The following is a 15,540-nucleotide window of genomic DNA, read 5'->3' as shown; positions in this document are numbered from 1 at the left end:
TTAGCATGTATGTATAAGTATGTTTTTCATATTATCGCTGGACCACCTATAGCGTAGAAGCATATCTTTTTTATATTTTTATTAAATATTGTTGAAATATTTTTACAAATACTCGATGTTCCTATAAAAAATACATTTAATATTACTTGAAATCGAGCCAGTGAGTATATTTCATAACACACATTTTAAGAATCTTTAACTTCTGCTATAAAAGAATCGTTGAAAACATTGGTAAAAATATTCGTAACAAGATATCAATATCTTGCGTGATATATTAAAACTTGGTATAAAAATACTGAAAATCTTTATCAACGATTTATAGCGATTTTTCAAAAGCGTAATTTCAATTTTCGAATCCAAGAAGTTTCACTAAACAGAGCAACTTTCGTACGTGACAGATATGATTTCTTCGTGATTAGACATCCAACAAATATTCTATATCTTTTTGTTTTCGTTTGATGAATGATAGATTCGTAACTACTGCGAAAAATTATAAGGTTCGACGTGGTACGTGATGCACGCCTCCTGAGACATGATAAATGCAGATTCTTTGCAGTTGTGAGTATGGAAAATGTCGGTATTTAAAATATGGACATGCGTTATTTTACAAGCGTCGTGCCAGTTTGCGGAAGTAAAAGCATTTCCATGGCATACGATTTGCTTGAAGCCCTGTAATTGCCATCGTAGGTGGTGGAACGGAAGAGTGTTCACCAAGGCCTCGTAAAGCTCGATTTGCTACGTAGCGTGTAATTTAAACATTGCCTCACTTCTGCGCAGTACAATGCCACCCGTACTCTGAACTTTCAAATCTTTACGTACGAATCGAGAAATTGTGTTCAAGTGGAATTAGATATTTCATAAAAATAGAAATTTTCTGATATCTTGATTATTTCGGTATTAAATATCTTATTGATACTGTATCGAATATGTAAACAAACATCGGTTAGCTTCACGTACTAGAATGCATTTTAAAAATCATAAATCATTAGACCATGGATATTTATGCAAATTCATATTTTTCATGAATATGCATTTTTTAAGAATACGATTAAAACAAATTGAGCTTAAGAAAAGATTTGTTTCATTCGCTGATTGCAACCATTATAACGACTACAATATTTCAGGTATTTTATATATTCTTGCACTTTAAAATTGCCCATAAATCCACAAAAATCCACAGGCACAATACTAAAAAGAAATTCTAATGACATAAAATTCAAGTTCTTTAAGCATTACAATATTTAATGCATGTTATATTGTTTATCTTATGTTAAATCTGCCTCTTTCTTTATACCATACAAGCAATTTTAAAAAGTTCGAAGAACAAGTACTTTAATTATAAATTTAATTAGGGCTGACAAAAAACGTTAATTATGGCAATAAAACAAAATGCATGAGCCATAAAAAATTAAACGTTGCTTATCATGTTCTCATATAAATAACAATGTTATTTCTCATGTAAAGTGGGGCCCGGTACGCGCCTTAAACCAATATGAAATAATTACCGATGCTTAACGTATTCGTAAATCCTTGCAATTAGCGGTTCATTAGGGATAACGAAACCGCGGTAAATTTCCAATTGCAATAGCCGAAGCACAGTGACCAAATTCGCCGATAATCGCAAGTAAATACCGTAAAAGAGTTAAATGGAGATATGAATGACAAAATTATCGGACAAATGCGACAACTTTAAATGTTTGTTAAATCTTCGTTTGATAGCGACGATTCAGCTGTTCTTATTAACTTTTGTACTTTCAAGTGAGATACGGACATGCTTTTAAAGAGGATTTCACATTTCGGGATGGCTTTTATGTCTGATAAGTTATATCGCTAACTGTCTGCTTATCTCTTATTTGCTTGTCATGCGAACAGAAATGCCAGCTTTTTGCGATACTGTAATTATACCGATGAAAATATGAAATTTGTTAGAAAGTGTATCAGTGTACATAGTGCACAATCGTATAAACAGTATATATATGATTTATTATTATACTATATTTGAAGGTATTTATTTGAAATAAAATGATTATTTTATCCACATTTCGAATCATATAATCATTTGATTTTTTCGGAAAAAATGTCAATAATAAGTAATCGTTTCTACGTATGACATAAAACGACTAATTTCAAATAAATTCAATAAATTTTAAATACATTAATTTGTATCAAATTTCTTAAATCTTAGTCAGTAAATATTTCTATGTTTGTGGATGTATCAGTTTAAAAATTCAGAATTTTCTCTCTCGTATGAATTATTTTTAACACTTACGTGTACAAAAACAACCTTCTTAAGATTCGTAAAATATGAATCACTGAGAATACAAATAAAGTGAAATTCGCGCACAGTTTCATCGGCCAGCTGCCATTAGTTAAAGTAAGAAGTCTTCGGACTTTTATGTAGTTTTGCCATAACCTGGCACGATTTACACCGAAAAGGAGTCAGAATGTGGCAGATATCGTACAGAAATACGTAGTTCCGGTGTTTTGCGAAATACAAGATGGTGGTAACGCAGCCGCTGGTGATAAGCCGACGGGCAGATTGATATTATCGATTTGCCCATAAATCTTGGAACAATGACTCGAGATCGCCCTTGTTTCAACATCGTTCGTGTATCTCTTGAGGCAGAAGGAGATCGAACCGGTGGCCGATAGTCGGTAGTCAGACAGGCGAACCCGTCAGAAAACCAGACAAGAATGCATGAAACTGAATTTATCTTGAACCCGGTTTGCTCGCAGGCTCTTTTATTCTTTTTATCTTTTTCTCTTTCTCTCTCACCGACCAAGGCTCACGTCGTCGCGCTGTTAGTAAGTGAGCGCACGATTAACAAATTGGTAGAAAAAGTAACTCCGAAGACTCGAGAAAATCGACGCACGATGACATACTGGCGACATATGTACGTTACGCCTGCGTATCTTGTCAATTGAATGCACGTCTACTACCGCCTACCACGTTCGGTTTGTCACGTCTTGAGTAATTTTATATGTGAAGCAACGAAAAAGTTGCTATCGAGCAACGAAGAGGCAGTCAGACGGAGATAGAAAGGAACAAAGAGAAAGAGGCGACAGAGTAAACCCGACGTCCGTCTGGCTTTCCGAATGACGTACGTCTAGCAGAGTTTTTCCTTGCATACGAAATTACGTGTATTGCACGGCAAGAACTCTGATCGCGATCGAATATTTAAGGTTATCACTTGGTATTTCGATTCGGGGAACTGTTTACTGTATTATAAATCTTTAAAAATTATATAAATAAGCAGATTAGTGTAATGATATATTTCGACTGTTCTATACATTATGATAACGCACAATTAGTATCACTGGAAGCAATATACGTTTCATAAAATTTCGAATATGAATATGAAAAGTAAGAGAAATTATAATATAAATATTTATCTCGTTATATTTCAAGGTGCAGTTGAATTTAGTGTTTAATAACTAACTGGTATGTTAAATAATTAAATTGCTGAAACTTAAGCAAGCGTAACCAATTTCATTCAAATATTTGTAAATGTATGCTGTGCTGTGAACAATCTGCATTCGATACGACAAGTTTATGCGAATACATATCTCTGATACAGTTAAACGATATACCTAGCCTTAATGTTATACTACGTTTAGTATATATCTACGATTTACGAAACATTTTACTAAAGTAAAGACTCAGAAAAATCAATTTATCTTCAACAAACGATTACTGCTTACGAAAAACATATAGATACTATGATGATATAGATAACTTGCGAATCTTTTTTCTTACTTGCAATATCTTTCTTGAAAAAATTTAATTTTTGCTAAAATACTAATTAAAATGTGTTAATCTATATCATTGTTATTTTATATTTATTATTCTCGTTATTCTAGTTATACATAATAGAAATGCATTTTTTCATGTAGTTTAAAAAGAAGACGTAGTACAAAAAAAAGAACAATTTTGCCGAGGACAAATATATTTATCATTTACCTATTTAATACTTTATCAGAATATTAGTTTGCGTATATGCAACATCGATGGTAAATAAATTAAAAAATTACTTTCTTTTTAGAAAAAATCTTCTGACATTAGAATTCAGTTAAAAATTTTCATTTTGCAACGTGGAATAAAAATATTTTAAACTGATATGTAACAAGTAGTTTCACAATAAAAATCTGCCGGTCGTAGTCTTTCGATACACCGAGTGTCGTTCTATAGTCTACAGTCTAGGGACTGGCATAATATTTTGATTTCACGCTGGAATGCCCACCTGTCCTATATAATATGTCCGGTGAACCCTGATGAACCCGAAACCGCAACCCAGTGCTTGTTCGAGTCATCCTTAGGTCTCCGCCATTTTTCTTTTTTCTTCTTTTTATCTCTCTCGCGGTAAATCAGACGCGAAGACAGAAAAATTTCGCGGTTCGTCAAAGATTCTTATTGTCGAAGTGATTTTCTACGTCTAAACGATATTCATATGTGTCTGCGTGTTACACGAGAACCGTACTTTTAATTCCGCGATCGATCGTACGTAGCAAATGGTACGATGCAGTTTTTGGTTATTTCATGTAATTTTCTGTGGAAGTGAAGGGGTCGATGCAAGGACAAATTGCGATTGGTGCAATTTCGAATGGTTTTCTCTTGCGACCCTATTTCGGTGATTGGAATGCAGCGTATAATTTCAGTTGGTGAAATTGCTTTATTACTTTCACCCCTGACTTGTGAATTTTCGCTACAGCTTTTTCACGAGCGGCAAAAAGTACGGGTAACGCGATCGAAACGCGAATACGTGCCCGGAAGTCATTCGTTTCAAACGCGCGTTATTAAAAACACTCGAAACTCGTGAGAGACACCTTATTTACCAGAGGAATAAACTGCAATAGATTATTGTTACTATTATCTTCAAATAATAAATATTACATTGCTGCATACATTGTGAGTGCATTTTTTACAAATTTGATTCACAAAGCCCATCTATCGTAGATATTGCCTCTTTTTTACGCATCTCTAAATTTGTTATCAAGAGTTAATGATTTAATCTTTTCCATCTAAACTGTTGTGTAATATTATTGATACCAGATTCGTGTTCGTGATACCACCTTCTGAATGATCATCAACAAACGAATGAAAAAATGTTACTTCTATTTTCTATAAACTCTAGAATCACAGTTTATATCAGCCGACGTACCAATGTTACATCTATTATAAAACCGATAGTTTACGTAATAGAAACGAAGAGATGAACAGAATTTATGCAGTAACTGAAAGTTCTCAAATAATTCAAGAAGCGTCTATATTCGAGATAGGGCATTTGAATTTGTATTTGTGCTGTAACTTTAATGTCACAAATCACTGCGCAAATACAGATTCGAATGTTTTATCTGGAATATACTTGTTGAATATGCTTATTGAATCAACACGTTCGATATCGTACGATCGCTTGCCTGAATAAAGCGTGTCGTCGCAATTACAAAAGATAAAGTAGCAACGTAGCAAGAAATCTAAATGAACATAAATCGTGGAGCCGAGAGTGGTGGTTTCACGGCGGCTGAAATGTGCTTGACAAAAGAAAAGAAGGTTTGCCTTGGCACTTGTTTGACTCCTCCTTCGTTCGTTTCACTCCACCTCCGGTGGAACGATCGGTTTCGTCTCGTGTGCCATTAAGAGCAGTGAACTTCTCTCCTCGTCTCGTCGCGAATCAGCCAAGACGTATATATATATATTACGCGTGCGTCCAGGAAGATGACGAAGCTCCGTCGACGTCGACGTCGTTCCTCGTCCTCGAGATCTCCCTCGTCTTCGTCACTTTCAGCAACGTACGAGAGACCACCTCCGGGGCGCACGAGTGTTTGATAAACCGGTTAAGGCCCGTCCCCGGATCTGTTTGCCTTTGGCTTTTGTAACTTTACTAGTGTTGTGACTCGACTTGGAGCTAACATGAAAAAAGGGTCCGCGATGGTACCCCGAGCAAACAGTCCGTGTGTGTCCCGGATCAACACGGCGCACGCCTCTATCGGCGACCGTAGCCTGCTCACCGACTGGGATGCGGAGGACGAGGCGGACAACACCGGACGATACTTTTCACGATACCTTCGCCCGTGATCGAGGAAAGCGAGGCGTCTCACTTGCGCCTCTCTCCCTCTCCCTCCGCCTGGCCTACCCTCTTCAATAGCTGGTACGCCTAAAGTCCGAGATTTGCTGTTTGGATAGCAGAGGACAAAGTAAGGCATCAAATTATTACGAAACGCGCAAGATAAGAGAGCCTACTTTACAGACATTTTCATGTGTACTTAATGGGAGTTTTGAATGATTAGGATTGTACTTGTTATTATTAACAGTTCGTTGAAGGGATAGCTACGTGTGACAGATAAAGGTATTTCCGTAGATGGTTTGTTGTAAATAGAATTAAACAGAGAAATAGTTTCTACGTTACCAGGTATTTAAAATTGTGGTCTATAAGAGAAAGAGGAATTTTTAAATTTGATACCTTGCGAAGTATATAATCTCACAAACTATCTTTTTGTGGAATTTGATTGCGAGGTTCTCTTGAAAGATATTTACGTCATAAATATTGATTCCTCAATACTCTCAAAAAATATTAATTTCAAAAGTATGGATTATTACTTTGTGAATACTAGATATATCGTTAGGTTTTTCATAAAACTTCATGGATTTGTCGTCTATTGCTAACATATGTATATTTATACATATATATACTATGTTCTTAACTATGTTATATTAAAGTATACCTCTTTATACTACCGTCATTTGTTATTGCAGCTAATTAGATTATATCGTTGCATGTAATTTACAAAATAATCGTAAAAATAAGATTTTTTGGATTTTGTATTTTACTTTCTAGCGAGATATAGTAACGAAAAACAGTATTCGTGAAAATATCCATGTCAAAAGTTAATAATGTCCGTATATAGAAAAATCGATTCCCAAGTTACGAGCTATATATTTTTTAACGAGAAAATTATCTAACGAAACAAAAATCTAGGAATATTTTATAAATATATATTGTGTTCTTTGTACGCGTTCATAAAGTAGATCGTATGAATTTATATAATAAGCCAATTATGTATAATAAGGTACACGATGTATACATATAACGGTTAAGATAATCGATATTGTATTATGGGGTCAAGAATTTCAAGAAATTTTCGTATTGTTCTAAAATAAAACTAGCCCTGATATTTCTCAAAGATCGTCGTCATTTATAGTTACGAATCATTTTTTAACTGTTGTAGAGATGCTGGCAAATATAAGGAGGGTAGAAAGATAAGTTGCACACGAAATTCAAGATCCCGTATCGTTTTACGAAAATTTTGATTTGGATTTATTTTAAATGCGAAGGACCAGTTTCTCGAGGCTCGTTTCTCTCGCTAGTTAATTTATGTTTTTCAAGGCGATTTATATGTCGGATTGAATTCCGACTCTGTAATAATTATACGATTGGTTCTCTATCCAGCCACGATGGTTAATTTACAACCATGTAATTAGATAATTTTTTCATCCGGAATCGAAATATTTGTCCAGCCTTTCGTATCGTTTTCCTTGATTCATAATCATAACGTAAACTTCTCTAGAGAAAGCCGAGCGCATGCAAGAGAAGGATCGAACGAAATAAAAAAAGATCTAAGTAGACCGAACGTTATCTTTCTTTCTGGAAGTCACTTCTGAAGTCAAATAAACACCGACTAGTATATATGTTGTTTTGGTTCAATGCTTCGCCATCCGTTTACTAATTTTTCCCACAGAGAATGCTATATACTATCAATGATTAATGATGTTCTAATCGTATTCGCTCGAATAGAAGCTATGTCACACGAAGTGACGTTGGAGCAATATATACGTCTTTCTCTTATCTACATTGTATAATGCATGAGAAGCACGCGCATCGTTATCATCGTGAAAAATAACACTTATATTCATTTGTGTCCTAAACTTGAGATTACGATTGAAGAAAGAAATAATATATACCGTCTGTCCTGTCAAGATAACTTTCCATTTAATGTTTATATGTGACGTAATGTTCTAAGTTCTTTGCCGCATTCCCTTTGCGTCGATAACGCTGCTATCGATTATAATTTTCTTCGGTCGAGGCGAGTTTCATCTCTTTTGCTCTAGTTACGAAAAAATCTTGGTTTAATCGGATGAATTACTAATTTCACACGAATAGATTCTAAGGGCAATTTTTCTGAAAATGATTCGATCATGCTCAGTCTGTATAGATAACGTATAATAATGAATTCAATATCGGATCATACTACAAACAATTTAGTTCAATTATTCTATCTAGATTATTACAGTAGATATATTTAAAGCGGGAAAACTTCTTCGCAGGAATCTAACGGGGAAATGAAAATTGTTTTAATAATTTCTCTATCTTATGAACGTCTTACCGATGTATACCTGTTGGACAGGTGAGCGACAAATACAGATATTTAATTGTAAGTTGGCAGACAATTTCATCGGAAGACAATTACTTCCCCTTCTATTGAAAAAGTGAACACACTATGATTACAGCATATAAGATACTATCGCACGATAATAAATTCAATTAGCTTATTCAAGAGTCGCGTTTGATAAATATTGATTATCGTATAATTATGTAAAGGAACTCCAGTTGCTTTTCGACTTACTGTAATCAAGGACTGTTTTGCTCGTAAAATCAAACAAGTAAAACAAGTCGTATCATTTTAAAAAGAATCGAATAATATTATTTAATTTGTTAAAGAGAATAAGGCGAGATGGTAAGAGTTGCATCAATATTTGTTTCAATTATTAAAGATTCTATTATTTTCTTTGATTCATGGAATAGCTTTAAAATGTTTGATCGTTATACTTTCTCGTGGCAATGGAATACGTCAAATACGTGTTAACATCTTAGATTATTTTTTATCTATCAAAAAGTCATTCACTAGCAAACATTATCGAAATTATCATAAATTATCAGAAAACCGTGGCGAAATATAATCTTCGTCGTTAAAAGGCAAATGACACATGGAATTTTTTTATATCTCAACATCAGAAACAATTATACTTCCAACGCTGTACAGTCGTTTAAATGTTTTCTCTTAAAAGATTTTTTAATCGTGCTACGCGCAAATAAAGAAAAAAGTGGCTGAAGCATCGCGAGGAATCCTCACGTGTCACTGCATCATTATGTACATTACGGCAAAACTTGAAGCTAGATGCACCTTGTCGTTAGTTCTTTCCTGCAAGTGATTCCACGAAATGCTCATGGTAGAAATAAATTGCAGTTTTCCAGTAAGTACGGCTAAACAAGCGGACACGGGCAGTCGGTCGTGCTTGAAAATTTAAAGAAGCGATAAAACCAATCGTTCGTCGATCGTATTTAATCGAGAATTTTTCAGCACGATCGATTTTTGCTCGTGTCATCGCTCGTTCCGCGTTTTGCAACGTACAGAAAAAACAGAGAGCATTTTTTTCTCAAAGAAATGGAGAAAAGATAAAAGCTAGAGAGAAAGTGGATAGAATTTAGCAATGTACACACACCGCCTTAGTGTGGCGAGGGCGAACGCTCCAGCCACCAGCAGCTCGTAGATCATCTCTTCCTCGTCCTTCTGTAGGAGAGTCTTCGGCTTCTCCCGTCGATACCTCTTGCTTGCATCCACTCACGCACTTCCGGTCCCACCGCGACTCGATGTTTCCCCCGGGAAAGTCAGTATCCTTCGAAATCGAGATCGATAGAAGCGAAAACGCGAGACGCGAGACGCGATGGCCGATGATGGCAAAGGCCTAATATATGTATGTTATTTTCGTGAAACGTAACGAGATGAGATTGTCGGCGAAAGGAAGAAAAAGATAAAAACGATCGCGTCAGATCGATGTCAGTGTGACATAACAGCGCACCAGAAATCTCCACATTGTGCGAACGTGTTCTCGTGTTGTTCCTCGTTCGATCTCGAAAAATCGAGCCCCGCGTGCTCCACCGACAGTGGCACGATTCGAGTGATGCGTCCACAAAGGAGCACGCTAGTTGACATTCGAAAGAACAACGTGTCCTTGTTCCGATCCCTTTTGCTCTGTACAGAGTTCCGAGCGGGAGAACCGGCGCGGTAGACCATTCGGCTTGCCGATCTCGTGGTGACTGAGTGGGTCCTCGGTTGCGACTCCCAGTTACTCACTCGGGCTCACGGGCTCGCTACTCACCTCGTCCTCTCGCTCTTGCACGTTCGCTCACCGCCACTCGGTCCCACCTCCTTCCCTCCTGCCACCACCTCCTACGACACCCCACCTCCTCCCTCCCGTACTCCTTCTGCTCCTCCGGCTACCTTTCAGTCCTCCCTGCCCTCCCACCTGCGGCTGCACGCCACCCTCTCTTTGCGTGGGGGATAGATACCAGGTTTGCCCGAACCTCGATCGTTTCATTACGCGTACTCTTAACCCCTTCGGCGCACTTGTCACTCGATTCATCGATCTCGATAAAGGTACTGAGTATACTACTTGAAATCCAGAACGTATAAAAGTAATTCTAACATATATCGAGTTTGATTATATTGAAGATGTTTATTGGCTAGACTAAATAACCAATGAGTTTTGAGAAATTCGAAATTCCTACAAGGTCACTCTTGAGATTAGTGAATGAATCAGTGTAAAATATTGCGAATTTGTGTCACGTGAAAGGAATTAGATGTCTTTTGATGATCTGTATGTTCGATGGCATCATGCTCCGATATGTAAGAGACATCGTGATATGATTTGATGTAGAATGACGTCGACTCCCTCGAAGATTGTGACGCGACGCAACGTTCCGATAAAATTCTAGTTCAAGTATCGAAAATTTTCTGCGCGTTTTGCTTTAATATTAAACACTGATTAAATTCGTTCTATTTCAATATAACAATCTATTCTATTTACAATTCTATTTCAACATTATTATCTAATACCAATTAATAACTAATTATATAAAGATAGAATACCTTCAAAACTTTCCTAAATTTCACTACAAACTTCCCGAATAATCCAGTAATAAATTTCCAAATCATTTAAACGCCTTTTACGGAATAGATATCGTAACATTCGCGTCTAAACATTAAAAACAAAAATATCGATAAACGTGCGACAAGTAATTCTGACACCTTCCATCAAATTAATGTCGAAAAATAAATTTATCGAAGTAGTACTGCAAAAGTTTGCAAACAATAATGACTGGCGAGATAACGAGCGCCACACGATGAACGCATTCGACACTTTTAGTATATCCACCGGGACGAAATGCCGCGCCGTCGGATACGTCACTGATAAAACATTATGCCTGCGATTAGATGTGTCGCGTCGCATGCTTTGATCAAGTAGTTTAAAATGACTTATCGCATATGCTCGATAAGGGGGCAATATTATCTGCCACAATTCAGGGTGAGGCATTTGCATCGCTCGGAGACGGCGCGTAAGGTGTTTTCTATATGCATCGGACCGCGTTCCTCGAGGTTCCACAGGACGTTCGGTCCTATTAGCGCGTGCAAATTATTCGAATATTATGCGCTGCAAATTAGAAGGCACCGCTGAGGTGGCCCGTTGCAACTCCAGACGATGGTGCCGGTCGCCTCGGGATTTTAATTTAACGATGTGCGCGCGCTGTCTTAACCTTAGGCCCCGGGACATGCGAACCACTCGCGAGGATTCATCCACAAGGGGATCGAATTACCGCGCCAATTATGGTGTCACATCGTTAATTAACCGGTAGTCGAGCCTAACGGCGTGTCGAGGAAGATCCTTCCGTAAAGCGAGTCATTTGCCGATGTGAATCGTCTTGTTAATACAGGACAAAATCGTTCCTATCTTCTAGAGTTACGCTACACTTCAAAAGTATATCTTTTCTTAAACGGAATATGTTATCAGAAATTTGCGAAAAAAGCAGTGTACAATTATTTTGTTCTTTAATGCTATATCATAGATATTTATGGAAATTCATTATTTGAAAAGTATTACTTAAGAAATGAGATCTAGGCAAATAATTGTTTTACCTACTGAATATTATAACCAGTAATTTAAATACTTAGAACATTTTTTCACATTTCGCAACATCAAACTAATTATAGTCCCTGTTACAGTTATATGTGTAGTAGAATATTATGGCGTGATGAAATTGATTTTTAAAATTTAATACACAACAACAAAATTGACATTCCCAATTGTCGGAACTCGTAGAATTAGTTTGTTGTTTAAAGGAGTTTCTTTTTTCACCATGGTATTTACCCTATAATTGGTAGGGTCTCTAACTCACTTATTCCTAGAGGATACACTAGGAATTGTTATTTTTTTGATAATTTGGAAAGTACGCATCGCGTCGTAAGATGTACCTATAACCAATGGTTAACTTAATGACTACCAATGTGTATATAATCATTGGTTATTAACCAATAATACTACATTTTGTAAATCTCTGAACATTTCTGTCTATGTATGTAAAGAAACCATGTCAATTACGGATTAATTTTCTGAACTAAAAAACGAATAAACGAGATACTTCTTCAATCGATGTCGGGAGTATCGACATTACCTCAAACAGTGATGCACACGATCGGCAAATGAGACTCTGAATTATAATTTAATTGTAAAAAAATGTATTATCGTTGCTTTTTTAACAAAATCTGCGTTTATAATCTGCTAGCTTCGTCAAGAAGATAACAAGTATATCTCGCAGCAATTAATTCGTCAATAAATTAAAATTTCAATAAAATTTTTAATTACTTGATTTATAGTTGCTGGATTCTGAATTGCTGGTATCGTAAATCTATAATAGCAAAAGTATACTTATGATGCATATACTTATGAACGATAACGTACATAGCAATTGTCGCATAATGAACGCAGAGTTTCCTTTTGCAAAGAAAAAAGTGATAATTGTGATGTGTTAATTGATAATAACTGTCAGAAGTTAAGAAATTTTTTAATATCCTGTACTTCGTACAATTTTTCTGCATTATTCCAGCAAGTCATGCTTACTCACGCCATTAATAATATTGTGCCAATTTGTGTAATATATGCGTCTCTGCATATTAACCGTGATACGTAAGAATATTCATGAAACATTGCTTTATTTGAATATATATTCCGTTCCATCGAATTGCATTGACATTGTCCAAGATTGGTTTACCGATAAGAATCGACATCGTCAAGGAGAGTATATACTAGGGGTTTCCCCAAGTTTTATCATTTCTGTTTTTCACATCTTCGTTATATAACGCGGCAAAGACGCATACTCTTTTCGAACAATTGGCTAGCGTACTTCGGCAGGAAAAATGGAAAATTCTCGTTACGCAAGGCTAACTCCTGAAATCGGTCGATTTCTCGGCGCACGGTCGTTGTTTCCGACACTAGTGTCGATGCAGGTGTCAAGTTTTTGCTAGTCATTAGAACGGAAATACGTGGCACCGTTGCACGACTTATTTCTCGTTTTGCCTCAGACACGTTTCTTCGGCCATTCTTTCGTCAACTTCGAGCACAGCGAGGAAGCAAAACAACCAGAGGAAGTGTTATTATGGTTGGTAGAACTGTCTCATTTTTGTTTCGTTAAAACATTGTTACGTGCAAAATATTTAAAAGAAAACGTTCTCGTTTTTTTGATCAATTTTCGGCACGAAAGATTAAAAGATTCGACCATTGAATAAACTAAGAATTGAATATTAAGACTAGAACGTAATCTGTGTAAGATACAATAAAATTAAATTTTAAACAGAATTATCACACTAATGTTTCCAAACTTTCTAATAAATGTTATATATTGAAATTATCCGTACGTATTAATTTGTTAGAAAACACGTGTTTATGAAAAAAAACAAATTAATCTCGTATTGTTATCTTTCAAAAATTTTCAACCAAATGTATCTGTAATCACAAATAGTTTTGGTATCATGTCATTGTTCGCATTAACTTGCTTAAAGATAAAGTTACCACACGACAGGTAGCAATCAGTGATGTATAGACGCCACCGCGCCGCTGAGGATGATTCACGTTTGATAACTATCTAGCACGTAAGTTTGCTTGTTCGCTAAAGCATTTATCCTTAGCAACATGAATTTAATACTTAGATACTTTTTATCGTTTAGCGATTTATATGTAACACGAGAAAGGGTTAGGTAGTATATTGTAATTAGGGAAAACTTAAGATTCCGATAAAAACAGCTAAGAGGAAGTAGTGCAGATGAGAGAGAGAAGAGGTACAAAAACTGATAGTTGGGTCGCACAAGGGGAATTAAACCCAGCTGCGAGTCTCCTCTTATAAAATCACTCGAATAGTTGAAGGCAGAGCGATTACCTGACCGTCGCATTCCTCGTTTGTTGTAGAAAAACCGTAGAGGAAGCGCCACTTCTTTCATTCGCTTTCAAGAATCGAGTGGTAGATAAAAGAACAATAAAAGGTAGCGGCTTTTGCCGGGCAATGTGAATGGCGTTTTGAACTCCCTTCGAACAGCCGTGGCACGAGCGATTTGCTGCAGGCGACTTTGCGCCTTCTCGATGCCGAGCAGAAGCTTGAAATCCATTAGTTCCGTTAACGTTCAGAGAGACGATCGAGAGAATCAACCCACCCACAGCAATGATCGATCGACGAGGAAAAAAAGATCGTGCAGCTTCGTCGATCTCGCTTCACAAGACACATTCGCGTACTCATCTCGATAATTATTAACACATACGTGTTACGCGTGTATGACGAGATCGGAAAATTGATGTCTACGAGAAAGTAAAAATAGCCGACTATGCCGTTATGTTAAAATCGATGAAACTTGCATACCTTGAACTGGAATATCTTCTTTAACCAACCGCTTCGTAATCGCGCTGTATTAATAAGACTCTGTTAAACACCGATAATTAACACATTAGAAATTACTGTAAACGCGGTGTTCAGTTGAAAGCACTTGGAAAGGAAAGATGATGTTTCTCGGTGCGTGTATCGTCAAGGGATGCACTTGCGGATCGATTTTTTCGCGGCATCGGCTATTTTAAACGGAGCCACGCGTCGTGCTCGCCGGTAAACTGTTCGCTTCCTAGAAGGTTCGTATGAAACCGAGTCTGATCGTGAGTCATTCTCACCTATTCGCATTCTCCGTGTTCGATGTTAATCCACCTTGTCGACGAGCTGGTACTTCTCGATTTCACGAGTATCGTAGGACGTTGTACACCCACACACACACACGGGCGCGCGAATGAGCGCGAGCGCGAACACGAAGGGGGTCACTCGAACGATTGAGAGTCGTGATCAGCGCACGCTCTGTAAGGACACTCTCGCCGTATCGGATTAATGAATGACTAGACAGGAGTGGAACTATGAATGAACACCGCATAGCACTAGAGTACTATATAAGCGTGCACGTTGTGGGCGTCTTCTGCTCTCGGCCAATAAGATCCTCTTGCGGCGACTTGCACGCGGTCTAATACGATTACGCCGGCTTTTTCTTGGAAATTTACCGCACGATGCTGATCGCAAACGGAATACGTAGATTGGAGCCATCGAATAGATATCGCTGACATTTTAGCGTTTATCGGTAGGTAGTTCACGCGCTGAAAACTTCTATTTGATGCACTAACTTCCGATGTGA

General features: G+C 37.0%; 1 protein-coding gene and 1 long non-coding RNA gene across 2 annotated transcripts in view; one reads left to right on the top strand and one right to left on the bottom strand.

Moving 5' to 3' along the window:
- The window catches only part of LOC126869852 (uncharacterized), a 28,114-nt gene extending 18,028 nt beyond the window's left edge, over positions 1-10,086 (bottom strand). The window contains exon 1 of the mRNA XM_050626912.1: positions 9,497-10,086. The gene's annotated coding sequence lies outside the window, so the exon portion shown is untranslated. The remainder of the gene's footprint in view (positions 1-9,496) is intronic.
- Positions 1-15,540, top strand: part of LOC126869856 (uncharacterized) — an 84,367-nt gene that overhangs the window by 62,874 nt on the left and 5,953 nt on the right. The gene's annotated exons all lie outside the window — the stretch shown is intronic.

Source organism: Bombus huntii, chromosome 9 (genome assembly GCF_024542735.1).
Source record: "Bombus huntii isolate Logan2020A chromosome 9, iyBomHunt1.1, whole genome shotgun sequence".
NCBI classification, from domain to species: Eukaryota; Metazoa; Arthropoda; class Insecta; order Hymenoptera; family Apidae; genus Bombus; species Bombus huntii.
This window is presented reverse-complemented; position numbering and strand designations above follow the sequence as displayed.